General features: G+C 57.6%; 1 long non-coding RNA gene across 7 annotated transcripts in view; it reads left to right on the top strand.

The window, feature by feature from the left end:
* Positions 1-17,406, top strand: part of LOC103782705 (uncharacterized) — a 72,117-nt gene extending 54,711 nt beyond the window's left edge. For 4 of the 7 annotated variants that reach the window (XR_008620333.2, XR_008620332.2, XR_008620329.2 and 1 more), the window contains 7 exons: positions 2,574-2,644; positions 2,916-3,182; positions 3,524-3,628; positions 4,332-4,443; positions 6,463-6,618; positions 6,997-11,086; positions 12,142-17,406. This is a non-coding gene — a long non-coding RNA (uncharacterized LOC103782705). The remainder of the gene's footprint in view (positions 1-2,573; positions 2,645-2,915; positions 3,183-3,523; positions 3,629-4,331; positions 4,444-6,462; positions 6,619-6,996; positions 11,087-12,141) is intronic. The other 3 variants (XR_008620335.2, XR_008620330.2, XR_008620334.2) reach the window with 3 other exon arrangements.
* Positions 17,407-18,202: the final 796 nt, after the last annotated feature.

The raw sequence follows: 18,202 nt of genomic DNA, 5'->3' as shown, positions 1-18,202 counted from the left end.
CCGCACCTGCCACTGGCTGACAAGGACCACACACCTCATGCTACGGGACCTCAAGTTCAGGGAAGTCAGGAGGCAGGGCAGACCACTGAAGCCTGTCCCTCCCACCACTTCCCTGTTGGGTGCCCCCATCCACTTGGGGTGGGCAGAACCGGCAGTACTGTCATCTTCCCCATCTGCTGATGAGGACGGGGAGGCACAGCCCACAGTCAGGGCCACCGTGGATGGCCCTAAACGTTGCGTCCTATGCAAGGGGACCAGAGAAGGCTGAAATGCGGGCCACTCGACTCTTGCTGAGCCACATTTTTTCTCATTGGAGCACATTTTTCTAATTTACACCAAGGCACTAGCAACCACCCGACTGGAGTCAGCAGATGGTGGAGACTGGACCCAAGGCCAGTTCATGGGCATCTCTTCCAGCCTCCCTTGGCATTCAGGTCCTACTTTTCAGGGGCTCCCCCAGCAGAGGAACCATCCACAAACCCTGGTCAGCCTCCTGCCTCAGCTTCCTGGGGATACCACTCAATACCACCCACAGACCCAGGCAAGCGGGGCCTTTGCCTGGGCCGCACTCAGCCCTCCTTCCTCCACACCTCTCCCCATGGAGTGGAAAGTCTGTGGGGCTGAGAGATGTCCCTTTGTGGAACCTGCGGCTCCCTTCCCCCACTTCTAGACCTCCTCCCAGGAACCCAGGAGCTTGGAATCCTCTGTCCATTCAGCCTATGCATGCAGCGTCTGCACAGGTGTCCTGGAGCTGACGGGACCCCTGGGACGTGCCCCTCTCACCTGTACCCACACAGCACCACACCCAGCCCTCTCCACAGGCTCGGCTAAGGGGCATCTCCCCCTGGGGGAGGGCGGACAGGAGGCCTTTCCTGGTGCAGCATAGAACCTGGGGTAGAAAAGGAGTGAGGTAGGGACCTGCTTCATAGGCTTTGTCTCAGGCCCTCAAGTGATGGGGGCAGGCCTGACACCGTTATTCCAAGACGGGAAACTCCCCCACTATCCCCATTGTTGGCCAGCTCCAACGCTGGGAGACAACAAATACGGCGCAGTAAACTTGGAGCAGGGGGCGAGTAACTCGCTTCATTTAAAAGCCTTATTCTTGTGCTGAGGCTCTTTCCCTGTATGAAGAAATGTCCCCTCTCCTTGTGTTCCTTAAGCCCTGCTCATACCAGGCTCCTTGCCAAATGGTGCAGGAGGTGACTGGATAAGCCCCATGGGCCCCTGCATTGGCCTTGCCTCTGAAACTGGCCACAGCCCCAGTCCATCCTAAGGAGCCCCCCACCCCCAACTGTCTCCCTCCAGCCCACCCTCCTTTCCCTGCTGGGTGAGCCCTAGAGCGTCAGGTGTCACCCATAGCCTGGGCCTTCCCTAGAACCCAGCCATCCCAGTGACTACGGGCAGCTGCCCTGCTGTGGCCAGAGGGGTGGGCAGTGCCCAGGGGCAGCTCGGGGAGAGGTGCTCATGAGTGCGGCTGAACTCCCCCAGGGCAGGGCCAATTTCCATCAACAGTCCTCCCCCGTCTTCTCTCCTCCCTTCTCTTCCCTTGTTCCTGCCCAGTGCTCCTCGGTTGCCTGAACTTATCTGGCTTCATCCCCCTCTCCCTGCCCCCTCCAGCCCAAGTGGGCCTGACATGCGTTTCAGACCTGTTGGCTGCTGCAAGAACACACCAGGGTCAGGGTGGAGCAGGAGCCTCCCTGAGGTGGAAAGTCAGCTGGGAATGAGGAGGGTCACACCTTCCCCGCGTGTGTACATGGCCAGGAAGCCAGGCAGTGGCTGCAGCGGGGCCATAAAGCAAGAAGGGCAACCCCAAGCCTAGAGGCAGCCAGGCAGCGGTGAGAGGAACTGAGAACCCCTGCGGGGCCACGCAGGACAGGGAACGGGCATCGGGGCTAGAAGAGGACACACGAATCACCTTTCTGATTTCTGCCTTTGCTTTTTCCTGAGCCTTGGTTGCTGCTGCCCAGCCCTGCACTCCAGCCATGTGGGCGCACTCTGCTCCCTGAACACAAGTGCCCCATGCTTTCCTCAGGCTCCAGGCTTTGTACGTGTGCTCCCCTCTGCCTGGAATGCACTTCCCTCCTTCTTCGCTTGGCTAACACCTGCTTGTCCTTAGAGATGCCCCTCAGGTGTCACCGCCTCCAGGAAGCCTTCTCTGACTGCCCTCCCCGCCAGGAGCCTCCCATCATTTCTAGGGCTTAACCCACAGTTACATTGATAGCAATTACATTGATTGTAATCACTCACCTGTCCTCCCCACCATTAATAACTTTGAGGACAATAGTTGTCTTACGCTACTTGGCACCTGGCATACAGCAAGTATTTATACATATTGGATGGGTGGGTGGATTACTGAATTGCTGCCAGTCCAATGAGCAAAGGGATGAGTAGAAAACTCGCTGCCAGCAGCCAGCAAGGCTGGGATGTCCAGAGCTGCTGGCGAGAGAAGGAAGATGGCACAGGTGATGGGGGTCCCTAGCAGCTATCTCTGCCACCCCCACCACGTTGGGGAAACATCGGTTATAGGCGTGTCCTGATCCCTGGTGGTGACCCTCTTCTCTCCTTGCTCCTAGTATTTCTGCCTGTTGCTTATTATCTGGTTGAGCTGGTGGCGGGAGTCCCGGCCCATGTGTGTTACCAGAGGGTGAGTGGACGCTTCCTCCTCCTCCATTCTCTGTCCGTGTCCCGATGAAGCCATGCGCGGGGATAAGGGGGGTGCGTGGTGATGGGGGAAGCTGCGGCAGGCACAGGGGTGGTCCCGCTTTCCACCCTGGCAATCTTCCACACATCTGGATCCCAGCTGCTGGCCCTGGCTTCAGCAATTCCCTGACTCCACTGATGCTGATGTCTTCTGCATGGGAGTTGGGGAGGGGGGCTTCCCGTGGGAGCTTAGGTCATCCCTCTCCCCTTTCAAGGATGGTCTAGAGGATGAATCCATCTGTCAGAGGCATCCAAGAAGAAAGGCCTGGGCCAGGATCACATGGAAGACCCTGAAGACAGGATCGAGTCTTACCTGCCTGGATTGAACAGGGATGCAGTAACCAGTCCCATCTGCTCCCACCCTGCTGCCCTCTGAATCGAGAGTTTGAGGCCATGACCAGGGTAACGTTCAGCTGGTAGAGACAACACAACCCTGCTGGCTGTTTAAGCCATGCTGGAATGGTGCTCACAGGGTAACAATTGTAAGTATTTTGAATATCACCTCTTAATCAAAATTAAGATCAACAGACATTTCAGTTTCTGGTGTCTAGCCTCACCTCCGCCTCCCACCACCTCTGGCTGCCACCCTTTACCTGAGCCTCCCAGCCTCCCTCAGCTCTGCTCAGTGCACCTGCACCCTGAATCATGGCCCAGCTTCTGTAACCTCCTCTTTATGGCCATCTTCTACCCTGTTTCCCACTGATAGTCATCACACCATCCACAGGCCACAGTGCTCTAGAGTTAGCTGGGGAGGCCTGGCAGCAGGCCTGGGTGGTAGGCAAGGGTGGGGTGGTCCCGCTGATGCCATCTTATCACTCCTCAGCTGAGTGATGAACAGAAGCAGCACTTGAGCCAGACTCTGACCAAGAACTACGGGCAGGCTAGAGCCACACAGATCCCCGCCTCAGTAGACCGGCTGCAGCAGGAGGTACACCATGCCCTATGGCCTTGAAGGCCAAGCAGACACAGGTTCAAATCCTGACTCTCTTCTTTCCTGTCTGTGTGGCCCTGGGCAAGTTACTTACCCTCTCTGAGCCTCGGCTGCCACATCCCTAAAATGAAGCCTCTTTAGGGTATGTGAGCATTAAATTCGGTCACACCTGTAAAGTCCCTACCACCGTGAGAAGTGCCTGCTGAAGCCTGGTTCCTCTCCCTCCCTCTCCTTGACTCCCTCCTCCAAACCCACCCCTGCTGTCTTCCCGTTCTGGGTCCTGGTGGGCAGGAAGCTGGCAGTACCAGGAGAACTCCATCTCCTGCCAGGATCTGGGCCAGGAAGCCTCTCTCCGGGTTTCTTCTGTCTGTGAGGCTGCCTTCCTTCTTCCCTGGGGAGCGGGGAGCTGAAGCCCCATAAGAGGGAGCGCTACCCGACGGGGGTATTTCAGCTAAGCCACCAACAGAACTCTCCAGTTGTGAGCCAGCAGACAGGATGCTGAGGGACAGAAAGGTGGTCTCCTTTCCAAGAAAAGATGCGGCAGATCCCTCCAGCGAGGCCCACCATCCTGCCAGACATAGGGGGCGGGCAGTGGACCTCAGAGCTGTGCTGTCCAATACGGCAGCCACCGCCCACATGTGGCTATTTACAGTTAAATTAAACAAAATCCAGTTCCTTGCTCACACCAACCACATTTCAGGCGCTCAGGAGCCCCAGATGGTGAGTGAACGCCGAGCTGGGCAGCACAGATGCAGGACGCTGCCTCCATCGCAGAAAGTTCTCCTGGACGCCACTGTTCCAGATCCTGATGGGTTTGTGTCAGAAAATCCAAGTCTGCTCTACCCACCTGCTCTGGTCCCCCTCTCTCTGCCACCCCACTCCCCACCCTCACCCCCTGGGCCTGGGGCCTTGGTCTTGGTCCAGGGAACGTCAGGCAAGTGGAGGACATAGACATCATGAGCTCCAAGATCCAGGGGCATCATGGCTCAGTGCGGAAGCCCTCACCCCATCTCCCCGAGACTCGGGCTCAGCTCCCAGTTGGCAGAGGGGTCTCTTTTCTGAAATAGTGGCCTAGGGCACATGTGTATACACAGGTGCACACCCACAGGCACACGTGTACCCCACAGACTTAGCCCTGGACTGGGATGGGGCAGCACACACCGCTGGTCAGCCCTGTGCAAGACTAAGTGTGCAGTCACTGGGCCGCGCCTGTGAGGACCTGGGGGAGACAAGAATAGAATAGGACAGAATCCCGCCCGCGAGCTCGCTCAGAAAGCCAGACACACAGCAGGCAACGTGCAGACAGTGCGAGGCTGGGGCACCCCCAGAATAGGGAGCAGGGGAGGTGGGGAGGGCTCCGTGGGGCAGGGGCAGGGTTTGCTTAGGTGGAGGGGGTGGGAGTGGCACGAGGAAAGGTGCCACTAAGAGCAGAGGCCGTGTCACCGACCAAGACCTGCAGGGCACCGGTGCACGCGAACGCAGGCCCTCACACAGGCTGGGAACAGTTAGAACCCCAACCTGCATCTCAGGCAGGAGACCGAAACCCCAGAAAGCAGTGGCTGCAGAGCCAGGGCTAGCGTCGGGCCCCCCAGCAGCACCCCATGGATGTAAATGACACGGGCACAAGCACCTGCATTCACATGACGATGATCACAAAAGTGTCTCTCATTAACTGCGGGTGCTGCGCCAGGCTCTCTTGTAATTGCTTTCCATGAATCACCTCTTTCAGTCCGCATGACGGCCCAGGGTGCAGGTCCTTTTGTTGGCCCCATTTTACAAGCAAGTGGCCCAGCAGTCGTGCGGCACCAGCACACACAGAGACACAGGGATGTGCGAGGCCGCGTGACTCCCTGCCCTCACTGCGCCAGTCCCTGCCCTGTCTGCTGCCGTTATGTTCGGCCAGGACGCCCAGCAGCCCCGTCCATCCCTGTGGACGTTTCCCAGCCCTGGACAGAGGATTCACCCCTTCCTTCTCTGGGGTTCACACACAAGCTTCCATTGTCTTCTACTAAACTACAGTAAATGCTACACTACTTCAGGGCAGGACTGGTGCCTGACTCATGTTTGTTCACTCCAGGCACATGGCGAACCTAGCAAAATGCTGGTAGCTGAACTAATGAACTAATACGGCTCCGCCCACCCAGCCCCATTCCCACACCAGAGACAGCCTCCCGGCCGCTGTGTTCTGTGGCCTGTGTAGGGACTTGGAGTCTCAGGGCCCTGACTCAGAAGGGCAGGAAGTGGCCTGAGTCCGCTGCCTTTGAATTGCTTTCCACCCTGGCTGGCACTTTCCTGCCCTGGAGTGGTGCCGACCACCCCGGGCCTCACTCAGCACTCACACCGGCCCCTCTGGCCAACACTGACCTGCCCACACCGTGGACTCTGGGACACCCTTTGTGTCCCTGCATGTCTGGGGCTCTGAGGTTTCACCTGGGAACCCCTGGCAAGGCTGGTCCCTGTCCCCGTGTCCTGCCTCCTGGATGACCAGGGCCTCCTTGCCCCTTGTGGCTTGTCACCAGCCTGTGTTCTGTCAGGCAGCAGTACACAGCCCCCCTCTCTGGGGACCCCCCCCTCCATCTTGCCCACCTCACAGACCTACCCTGCCCCCAGGACACCCAGCATAATCTCCCTAAAGGACCTGGGTGGCTGCAGGTAGCAGATAGGTGTCCTGCGGGCAGTGCTGGCCCCCAGAGACCAGCTCTCTGCTCAAACAGGGAAGGCAGAAATCGCAGGGAGAGCAAAGAGGGGTTGGGTGAGTATTTGAATCCTGTGTCGTCGGCCCTGGAACCCCACACAGGCTTCTCACCTCCAGCCTCTGCCTCCCCCTGCAGTTCAAGTGCTACGGATGCAATAGCTCAGCGACTGGCAGCGCAGCACGTACCTGCTGTCGTGGGAGGTGAGAGCCGCCAGTGCCCGACAGCGGCTGCAAGGCAGTGGTGGCACTCTGCAGCCAGCCGGCCCACCCCTCCAACATCTGCAAGGGGGTGGTAAGTGCCCCAGCGCAAGCTGGGGACAAGGAAAGGGCCCCAGCCTGGCCTCCAGGAGCCCTCAACGGGCTGGGGTCAGGCAGATGGGTGTGGGAATAGCAGAGCACACATGATTCTTGGCCACGAGCCCACAGTGCCAGGCCCCTCAGACGCTCTACAAAGCCCTGGGACAAGCAGCTCCTGCTGAGAGAGTCCAGGGCACCACGGCATGCCCCTGGGGCCACCCACGAAACCTGTGAGCCACTCAAGGCCAGGTCCAGCCCATGAGTCCTCTGGTCCACCCTCTGCCTCTGCCATATGCACCGGGACGGCCAGCCCTTCCTCCCCACCTGTGCCTGCTTCTGAGCCAAAGCCATGACACCTGCCCTTCCCTTGCAGGGAGGCTGCCTCACCAAGCTACCTGCTACTCATGGGGGCGATGGGCATCAGGGTGGCCTGCCTGGAGGTGAGTTGCAGTTGGGAGACTAGGAGGAAATACTCACTTGGGATATTAAACTAGGCTCTGAACCCGTCTCCAGCGGCAGATATCTCCAGTAACTGGGCTGGCATGTCCGTGCCCTGCGCTGCTCTCTTCTCTCAGCTTCCCTTTGCAACCAAGGCTGATTCCCACAGTCAGTCTCTCCCCCAGAGAACACGAAGGAAGATGCCTGAGGGACAACATGAACTTGTCAGGAACAGGGGCCTGGGAGGAGTGCGGATGTGGGCTCAGGTACGCGCATGCACCTTGAGTGTGTGCATGTGGGGGTCAGTGTGCAAGCCTGCCGTGGTGTGTGTGGGTCCGTGGGGGTCCCCATGTTCCCAGGTCTATGTGGGTGGGGTGGTATGCACTATGTGTGTTTAGGGTGCTTGTGCATGTGTGAGTGTATACATATCTGCATTCATTCCTCTGTGTGTGCGTCTGTGTGTGTCTGTGTGTGTGTCTGTGTGTCTGTGTGTGCGTCTGTGTGTGTCTGTGTGTGTGTCTGTCTGTGTGTCTGTGTGTCTGTGTGTGTGTCTGTGTGTGTGTCTGTGGGGGTGTGTGTGTGTGTACCATCAGCCCTCCATATCCACGGGTTCTGTATCCTTGGATTCAACCAACTGTGGAATAAAAGTACTAACAAAAAGGATGGTTATGTCTGCACTGAACATCCTTGTCATTACCCCCTAAACAATACAGCGTGACAACGATTTACATAGCTTGTGGATTGTATTAGGAATTAGAAGTAATCTAGAGATGATTTAAAGAATGTGGGAGGATGTGCAGAGGTCATATGCAAATACTGCACCATTTTATATCAGGGACTTGAGCATCAGTGGATTTTGGAATCCAGAACAACTGTATATATGTGCGTGTGTGCGTGCGTGTGTGTGCGTGCGTGTGTGTGCACGCACATTCCCCTATGTACATCCAGCTCTCTCCCTGAGGATAAGCAATGCCCTTGGCTCCCATTTCTCCCTTCCACCCAGTCCCCCTGCTGCCACCCAGGAAGTCAAGGTCACTCTCTCAGGCTGCTGTAGTCAAGGGTCCAAGGGAGGGGAGCCAGGAGGGAATCCTCAGAGGCGAGAGCCCCCGCAAGTGTAGGCTGTCCTTCTAGAAGGGGCCCAGCAGTCCTGCTGTCCTGCCCAGCCCTTCCCCGTCCAGTGCTATGAGCACCGTCTACGGAAGAGGAAGAGTAGTGCTTAGGCCTCAGAAGACCCGAGTCCAGTCCTGGCTTTGCTCCTGTGTGACCTCGAGCTACTTAACTTCCCTATCCCTCAACCCTTCATCTGCAAAATGTGGATAATTTCTTCAACCTCCTAAGGTCTAAATAAGAATAAGGTGATGCCTGTGACCCACTTACAGCACGTGGCACAAAGGAAAGCCTCCGTAAGCCTTTATCCAGCTGTCCGCAGACTTCAGAGGATTTCCGATACTTCCTCTCACTGGGTCCATACAACAACCTGAGACCCAGGCCAGACAACGAGTGGCGTTCTCACTTTACAGATCAGAAAGTTGAGACCCAGAGAGGCAACTTGCCCAGGGTCTCACCCCCTGAATTGGCGCCCCGATCTCCTGATATTGGCCCTTCGCTTTCGCAAACTCCCTACCCCGACTCAGAGGTCTGTGGGAAAGAGAAGCAAGGGATGGTGGCCTTGGCTGGCTTGGAGAGCCTCCCAGCATAGGGTCCTTTCAGATGATGGTGCCAGCTACCCACATGGTCTGTGGGCCTGGAGGGTCCAGCTACAGCCTAACATGCTGGGAGGAGGGTCTCTAGCCTTTGGAGGGACACTCACCTTGGTTCTGCCACCTGCAAGTTGTGTGACTGAGGGCCATTTATTTCATCTCTGAGCCTCAGTCACTGATTTGTGAAATGGGGCTGACCGGACCTCATCTGGTAGCTGGTGATGGGAATTAGCAACACCCATGGAAGTGTCTGGCTCACTGCTGAGCAGATAGCAGGTGCTCAACACGTGACACCATCATTTGTATTCTCTCTGCAAGGGCACACTGTCTCTCAAAAAAAAAAAAAAAAAAAAAAAAAAAGCCCCAGTTTCTCCCTGGCCAGACCAGCCTGCTCCCCTTCATCCTCACTCACCTGCAGGGCCAGGGAGCCCAGGAGGCGTTAGCATTGCCGCTCTCTTGCACCTCCCCAGGGCAGGTCTTCTGTCCCATGTGCTGAACCCCAGAGGAGTCACCACTGGGAACTGGGGCAGGGCTGCTCTGTGCCACTGCACCAGGCTCAGCTGAGGTTTCCAGAAACCTGTGACTCCCCGTGCAGAGGGGGCCTGCTCTGTATGGACTCCGACCAAGCCTGGCCCACTCTGTCTATTTCTTCCTGACCTCTCCAGCCCCGAGAGCCCATAGAAGCTGCCAGATGAGGGCAGTGAGGCCGAGGGCCGGCAGTAGGGCTGCAGATGCCCTGAGCCCTAAGGTCAAGGTGGATGGAGCTGCTGTGTAAGTCTGATGCCAAGGAGACCAGGTCGTTGGGCAGTGGACGCTTTCTCCCCACTCACAACCCCCACCATGCAGTCTCTGCTCCTCCATGGTCACTGTGGAATGGCTCCTGATGGGCTCAACCCCTTGCCCTGTTTTCTCCCCTGCGGTCCACTGAGCCAGCCCTGCGGCCGCCAAGTCTCAGGTTAGAGCGCCCTCTGGCGGCCGATGCTGGGCACTACGTTGCCCAAGTCCCAGGTGGGCCGAAGTCTTGAGAAAGGGCTCGCAGTCATCGTCGCCAGCAGGCAGACACCAGGCACCTACCTCCCCGACATACCCAGCCTGGTACCTCGAAGACCAGTAGCCTTGAGCTACACTTGGGATTCCCAATACAGTTTCAAAACCGTCTAGCTCATCTTTCAGGAACCTTCCAGGGTTCACATTCTGATTTTTCAGTAAGGTTCTCACCTCTGTGACCAGTTACCTTGAGACTGATGTCCTGCACCATCCTGGAGTGTTGGGATCTGCAGGTGGTGAAAAGGGAAACCAAGCAATCACTTTGGAATGACTTCCTGGAACTTCCCTGGCCCTTCCTTCGTGTTCTCTGATGACAGCCAGGAGCTGACTCAGAAACCTCATAAGAAGCTGAAGGCATGACGACTTCCCTGTTAAAAAAATGTCCCACGTGTGGCCGAGTGCCACACCCAGGCAGCTGCCGAAAAAAAGCACCAGACACCATGCAGCTGGGCCCCAGGGCCCGGCCCGACCCGGTCGGCCTTCTCCAGCACCTGCAGGGAACTTGTCCTGTCTTGTCTCTGCTCGCCCCCTGCTGGCTGCCTGGAGCCATTCCGTGCTGGTTTCTTCGCGTCTTCTGTCAGGAGAGAGATGCTGATGCTTACTCAGGGATCCGGTGGGTCAGTATCCTGTGCCCTCTGCACGATTCAGGGTGGGGGTGTGCGCGCGTGTGTGTGCATGTGGACCCACATTGATGAGTCTGGCCCATACACCTCCACCCTTATTGGACCTCTCCTGGGAGCACCCTGGGAACACACATGTCATGCAGAAGTGTGTCTCTTGAGAGCCTAGCTCCTCCTGTCCTCCCCCAGCATGAGATGTACACTGTAGGAGACGTGAATTTCGCTTACAGCACAAATCTGTGCTGGCCTAACAGCTCCCTTCTGGCCTCCCCCTTAGCATGGATCAGAAAGATCCAGAAAGTGCACAGGAAAATCATCAACCCATGAGGTGGGGACAGGGGAAGAGGGCATGCTGCATAACACCTGCGTGGGTGGAGGGGACGTGACAGCCACTTGCTTAAGCTAGTGGGACATGAAATAACCTCCTAAGCCACATTTCAGCTGTGACCCTGAGGCCCCGAGGTGGATTAACAGAGCCCTCAGCACCGAGTCTCCAAGCTGAAGGCAGTGGTCACACTCCCTGCTGCCCTCCAGGTTTGGAGGGATGGAGAGGAGAGGAGGGGAAGAAGCTACCTTCTTCGCTAGCCTTGCCGAGAGACAAGTGGGTACGGCCCACAGGCACCTCCACCAGCCTGCCCTCTACATCCAGATTCGCAAGGTCAGGGCAGCAGCAGCAGCTGGAAACATTGGGGAAAGTCGGGGTGTTGTTTCTATACTTAGGGGATCTACTGTCACCCCAGGTGGCACGGGACATTCACGGGGCTGCTCTAGCCCAGTGCCCCTCTCCTGCAGACAGAGTCGAGACCTGACAACAGGTCATCATCATTATCAGGATCATGATGACATTATCCCAGTGCATCCTTGAGTGGGAGGGAAGAGAGGAAGAAGAAGGTGGCGGGGGGCGGGGGGTGTCCATGAAGAGCAAGGTGGGAGAATAAAGGTCCTCTGTGTTTTAGAAATGGGAAGTGAGACGGGGCGGACAGCGACCTTCCCAAGCCTGCGCGTGCTTTGGGCAGGATGCTCCAGCCCCTTCCTGTTCGGCCCCTGGTTGCCGACAGAGGGGCTGGCAGGCGGGACTCCTGCGGCTGGGCTTGGCGCTGCCTTCTGCGCTCATTGTCAGAGCTGGTGACAGCTCTAGGGGCTCCTCCCAGAGTCTCCGTTTCCCCCATGGCTCTTGCACATGGCAGAGCATCCATAACGGACCTGAGTTTTGTTCTGGAGTCTGAGGGCAGCAAAATACAGGCCGTTTCCCAGAGAAGAAGGCGGCTTCAGACAGCTCTGATGAGGGAGCAGAAATACTCCTCGGGATCTCATTAAACTAGGCCATTTCTGGAGAAGCCCTAGGACCACAGACCCACAGCATCGACGGGGAGCTTGTTAGGAACGAAGACCCTTAGGCCCCCACCCAGGCCTGCAAACTTGTAATAAGGGGGTCCCCGGGTGGTTTATGTCCATTAAAGTGCGTGACGCCCTGCTCTTGGACAGTAGTTCTCGGAGTGCGACTCCCCCACTTTCACGGGCATCACCTGGGAGCTTGTTAGAAGTGTGGAACTGCAGCCCCCACCCCAACCTAAGCGGGAAGCTGCCCTTTCTCCAGGCCCCAGGGGACTCACATGTGCACTGGGCATGAGCAGCACTGCTCCAGAGCCCTGATGGCTGACAGCCTCAGGGAGTTCTGATCTCTCTTTGCTCCTTTGCCCTCTCCACCTGCAGGATGGGTCTCATCTGCTGCTTGCACCGAGGCTCCAGCGACATTTTTACACATGGTCAACTGCGTCCCCTGCCAACTGCCCTTCGAAGGACAGGCGCCACATCCACCTGCCAGGCCTGCAGCATTAGCACCAGCTCCACTAGGGCCACAGATGCTCCCTCCTCTGTGTCCAGCCCCTGCAAATGCACCAAGTGCCTTAGACCATGGCTCCCCACCTAGGCGGGGACCCTCAGCCCCCTCCTCTCCATTTCTGAGCCCTCACAGCCAGAGCCTTGGCAGGAGAAGGACCCTCACCAGGCACGGGGGTGCCAGGGACCACAGGAGGGTGATATTTGGGCCCTCTGCTCCCTCCCAGCTCCCAAACCTGGGACAAGGCTGAAAACCCGGGTCCCCTGGGATGCCTGCATTCTGGGCAGGATCCCCACCAGTGCTCAGAAGCCCTCGCTTTGCTGTCCCCTCTGGGAAATGCATGGGGTGGGACAGGTAGGAGTGGCTCTTCCCCTAGATGACCTAGCTAGCCCTTCGACCTGCCTACTCCCCACACTGCCTCACCTGGAAAGCCGTGTCCTGCTGGCCTCACTCCTTCCTGCAGGGCCTGGAGGTGGGGAGGCCAGAGACAGGGCAGCCACAGGCTGGGTGGAGCTGCCAGGGCAGGGATGTGGGGTATGCTGGCCACACTAGCACATGCTGCACCAGGAGCAGAGCCCTGCACCCTGCCTAGTGGCTTTCCCAGGAGAAATCCCTCTGGGAGACCCTGGCCCCAAGCCCCGGCCTCTATAGTAATATGCCCCTCGGGGATCTCCTGGTCTGGGCCCTGATTCTCAGGAATGCCAGTGGGTTTTTTGTTTTTGTTTTTGAGGCAGGGTCTTGCTCTCTCATCCAGGCTGGAGGGTAGTGGCGTGACCAGGGCTCACTGCAGCCTTGACCTCCCAGGCTCAAGCGATCCTCCCAGCTCAGCCTGCTGACCAGCTGGGATGATAGGCAGGCACCACCACACCTGGCTAATTTTTTAAACTTTTTGTAGAGATGGGGTCTCCCTATGTTGCCCAGGCTGGCCTCAAACTCCTGGGCTCAAGCCATCCTCCCACCCTGGCCTCCTATAGTACTGGGGTTACAGATGTGAGCCACTTCGCCCAGCTGAGGCATGCCTGGTTTCAAAACTATCTTCAGCTCTTAATGTTGGTGGGTGTAAAACTCATCCCAGGGTGGACTAAATCACAGGCCCTGCAGAGTTGGAGGGCTGAGAAGGGGCAGCTCTGAATACAGGGGATCTGCCCGAACCTCACTTTTCCTGGGGCCCCCTCTCCCCAACCCTGGGGCCACCACCGTGCTGCTTCCAGAGAGTCTCGCTCTGCTTCCCTTTTCCACCTGTCCCAGGCTGGATAGAGTCCCTTCCTTTGGTCCTCTCTTGCATCTCTCTTGAATTAGGCAGGGAGTTTTCAGGAAGAACTTTCCCAAATACTAAGGGAGAACAGAGAGGAAATCCTAGGAAATACAGAGTATTCATGCTGGCAGTCTCATGAAGGATAGGTATCAACTTTTGCGACAACCATAGGTACCCCCCCAAATGGCTCTTACAAGTGGGCACCTTGAGCATAACACGGGAACCCCACGCCTGGCCTCCATACCTCCCAGGTCCTGCACTTCTCCCCAGAGGTGGGCCCTCTTCCCCCCTGAAGCACAGCGCCTTGTGATGCGAAGGCCGAGGCTGGGAGAGGTCACACCTGGTCTCTCCACATGTTCCAGCTCCCAGCCTGCTGAGCACAGCCCTTGCTGACCTGGGCTGGCCCTGAGGAGGGGTGTGCTTGCTCCCGTACACAGGAGTGACCTGAAGGCCCCTCACTGCGGTCACAAACACAGCCCTAAGCTGTCCAGAAACTGTATCCTCAGAGCGGGAAGTGCCCACATGGACAGAGAGAAAGCCAGCCTCTCGGGGCAGATTGCCGCCTCTACTGTGAGGATTCCCCAGGGGCTACTGAGAGGCTGGGCTGGTTTATCTCCTCTGCCTAGAAAGGCCTGGGGTGGCCAATGTGAACTCATTAAAAGGAAAACCAGCTTTCCCAGAAATGACGGCTCCACGGCCAAGAGAAACAGTGTGACGTGATTATCCTTGCTGCCCTCCAAGCTGGGCTTCGTGCAGATCACCGAAAACTGATCGTGACTCCCAAGAGCTCTGAAGTGCTGCATATCAACTGACAAGACCTACAGACTGAGAGCTGAGAAAGAGGGAGCGTGCTGGGCCAGGGTCTTGTTCTTCCTGGTGGGGCACCAAGAGAGGCAGCAGTGGGTAGGAGGGCTATGGCTTGACCTGTCTGCCCTGGCAGGGATGGGAGACAAAGGTGGCAGCCCAGGAGAGCCTGCCCCGTCGGCCCCAGCCCCATGTGTTGGGTTGGGCCAGCCTGACTGGGGGCAGGATTAGCTGTGATTCCTGCGCTGACGGTTGTCCAGCCCAGATTTCCGTTGGGGAGATTGGCTGGTCCAAGCTGCAGAAAGTGGTAGGACAGCCCAGAGCTTCTTGGAAATACGACCTCCATGTCCAGGCCAGCAGCCTGGGAGATGAGACAGGGTTGGAGGAAACAGAGGCCCAAGACAGGGCAGGTTCTGCCTAGGAATGCACAATGGCTGGAGTCCAGAGCCCAGGATGCAGCCCCAGCTGGGTGTAGCCCTCGGGCTGCCCAGGGTGGAGATGGATGCCCAGGGCAGGTCCTCCCGGGCCCCTGCTTGGAGGCCAGCAGTCTTGAGTTCCTTGGAGAGAGAGGACATGCCTGTGGAAAGTCATCACCAGTCCTGTATAGGGCAAAAGCCTCCTGCCCACCAGGGCCCGGGCAGAGAAGCAACAGGTACTGGGATCCCACACAGCTCAGGCCAGCACGTCCACACCCTGCACATGCCATGCCACCGTTCCCTAAGGGGCAGACACCAAGACAGAAGGGTACGTCCGTCCCTGTGTCCCCCGCATGACGAGTGTTGGTGGGAGGCAGGGAGTGGACAGGGATGGAACCTGGCCTTGGGGGAGGGGATGAAGTGTGTGTGCCCATTCTTCTCTTTCCCCCTCCACACTCCCCGACAGTCTAGCCTCAACCCCGGGAGCCCTCCAGGCAGGGCCACCTGCGGGGTGTCTGGCGAATGCCTTGTACTTACTGAGGGCCGACTGTGCACTTAGAACGTGTTACTTGCCGTCAGTACATTCGCTTGCAGTTACTCCAACAAAAAGGTATTTCCCCCATTTTACAGGTGAGGAAATTGAGGCTCAGCAGGGTTAAGAGGCTTGCTGGTCAGCAATAATGGCTGTTGTCTTGCCACTCCAGCCGGGTAGAAAGAAGCAAAGCTGAGCTGGGAGCCCCCTGTCCTCCGCGTCCCATGGTTCTCCATCTCTGTAACAAGTGCTCAGGCTGAGGTTCAGAAACAAAGTGTCCCTCAGGGCACCATCCGATAGCAGCAGCTTCGGCACCCCCTCCCACCAGGTTGAACGGAATCTGGCATCTGGGCCAGGTGCCAGCTGCCCTGCACATGTGCGTGGTGCAGAAGCCTAGCTTATTTCAGGCTGACAGCCGGGCCCCCCTGGAGCAGGGGCTCAGGCAGCAAGCGAGCCTGGCAACAGCCCGGCCCATCGTCTCAGGTGCCAATGCTGACCCCGCTGTGAGAGCAGGGACTGGCCCTCAGCCCTCGGAGCCTTCACACAGGGTGTGGAATCTCATGCCCGTGTGGAGATCACTGGGGGTTGGAGAAAACCTCAGGTCACGCCCCCTGCCAGAGCCAGCCTGGGCAGGGAGGGGATGCCTGGGGGTGTGTTGACCACCTCCCCCTCAGGCGACACCCCTCTCTGCCTTCTTTCTCCATGCTATACGAAGCGCCTGCTGCTGCCGGGGCTCTGGAGTGGACACTACTTTCTGTTTTGGGAAGTTCACCTTGTGCACGGCCAAAGGCCCTGACAGCCAGAAGGGCCCAATGTGGCCCTGGGGGCAGGGGGGCCATGGTATGTCAGTATGATGTGCCCGGGACCCTCCAGCCCTGTTGCCAGCTTTGGTCTCAGAGTCTGCCACTCCGGGCCCCTCTTCAAGGATTTCAGGCAGGGGCAGTGAGGTGGAACAGTCACCATCACCACCACCCACCCTAGGACCTGCGTTGAAAACATGCTCCGTGTACTGGCCACTCTGAGCCTGAGGAAGGAAAGGGGGTTTGACTGGCTGCAGAGACAACCAGTCTCTGGTACCGCCGCTGGGTGGTGCTTACGTCTGCTGAGAACGTCGTGACCAAGCGTCTAAGCCAGGAGTGATCAAACTTGAGTGGGCGTCAGCATCACCTGGGCGGGGGGATGCTTTTCCAGATTGCTGCCCCCACCACCAGAGTTTCTAATCAGGAGAAGCAGAGCAAATAACTTGCATTTCTAACAAGTCCCCAGGGGCTGCTGCTGGCCCTGGAACCACACTTTAAGAACCACTGCTTTAGAACACGCCCCAGGGGCACTGCCACCACCCTCAGGGTTTAAAAATCCCTCAGGCTGCCTAGCTGCAACTGTCCCCCTACCTCCATCGTGGGGTTGGGGGTGAAGCATGCCGCTATGGTCGCTCACAGCCGACCAGGAAAGCCTTCGCACTGTGCATCTGTGCGGCGCCTGCCCTGCCCTGCCCTGGACGGCTCTTGGATGGTCTGTGGCCTTGGCCAGGAGACCCGGTGGCTGGGTCCCTTCCTGGAAGGAGACAGGTTGCACTCCCCAGCCTGCTTTCCCACCACCTCCTATGTGCCCTGGGAGAGGCACGACAACATCCTTGTTGCTCCCTTTTCCTACTTTTTTAAAGTTTTTTGTAGAAACAGGATCTCCCTATGTTGCCCAGCCTGGTCTCCGATTCCTGGGCTCAAGTGATCCTCCTGCCTCAGCCTCCCAAAGTGCTGGGGTTACAGGCATGAGCCGCTGTGCCCTGCCTCCCTTTTCCTGCTTCAGCACACGGCCCAGCCCATGCTCCCTGCCTCCCGTGGGCCTTGCCTCCTCCTGCTTATAAACCTGGGACTCCCCTTCCCCAGCCCGCCCTGTGCAAGTGCGGCTAATCCTTCAGGCAGCCCAGTGTCAGCAAGGCCAGATGGGCTCCTGGAACCAGCTGGCCCATGGATGTGGGTCATCACAGTATTCCAGAAACAGAGACGATGGCTTAACCTACTGCATATAGAGAAACTGCTCTCATTGTAAACACACCCCTCTCCATAGCTGACCTCAGTGTAAGCCCAGCTTCATGTGCTAGGGGCATGGTAATGATTAATAAAGGATTCTATCTAGACTACCTCTGTTGATTTTTTTCCCTCCACTGCGAGGAAACCCCTGCCATCAGTTCACCAAATGTATGGTGACATCCTGAAGCCACGTTAGCTGTGGCTTCCCCGTGAGTAAACCCACTGGCCACATTGCGCAGGTCCTGCTTACCCTTCTGTCAGCTCTGGTCATGATTTGTTTGAATTGACTTCTTCTGCTCACAAGTGTCATTAGCTCCTGGCTGTCAGCGAGAGCCAGGCTCAAACATGTGTACTTGAATTGTGTTCCTCATAAAGCTTTCTGCCTCGGGTCAGTCAATATCTTCACACCGTTTACCAGGATGCGCGACCAGCCTGTTAAGAAATCTGCGGTGAGCCTTTCCCCACTTCGTGCATGGCCCTCTGCCTGGATGCAGGAGAGGCAGAGTGTGGGGAGAGGTCACAAGCAATGGGGCTCCCCCTGGCTGAGACACACACTCCTACTGCCACCTGGACCCCCAGACCACCTCACTCCACAATGACAGGGTTTCTCCACCTTGGACCAGCTGGTTTGTCCTCATCCCCAGATCCAGAGTTGGACACCTTTTCATCTCAATGCAAAAACACGAATCTTTGCTGAGGCCATCAGGCTGCCCAGCGCAAGGAAAAAGAAATACGCTTTCCCTTCTATGACATGGACACTCATTCTCTCTCATTCACTCTTCTGTCTAGAAAACTTGCTTGAGGTGGGGTGGGAAGCCTGAGGAGTACCCGGGTAAGCTGGACTCAGGGGATCCCCAGACAGAGGGGTGGGGGTGGCCTGGGAGGCAGCTGAGAATG

The sequence above is a fragment of the Pan paniscus genome, chromosome 10 (genome assembly GCF_029289425.2).
Source record: "Pan paniscus chromosome 10, NHGRI_mPanPan1-v2.0_pri, whole genome shotgun sequence".
Lineage (NCBI taxonomy): Eukaryota > Metazoa > Chordata > Mammalia > Primates > Hominidae > Pan > Pan paniscus.
The sequence above is the reverse complement of the archived record's forward strand: the minus strand, read 5'-3'. Positions and strand labels throughout refer to the sequence as shown.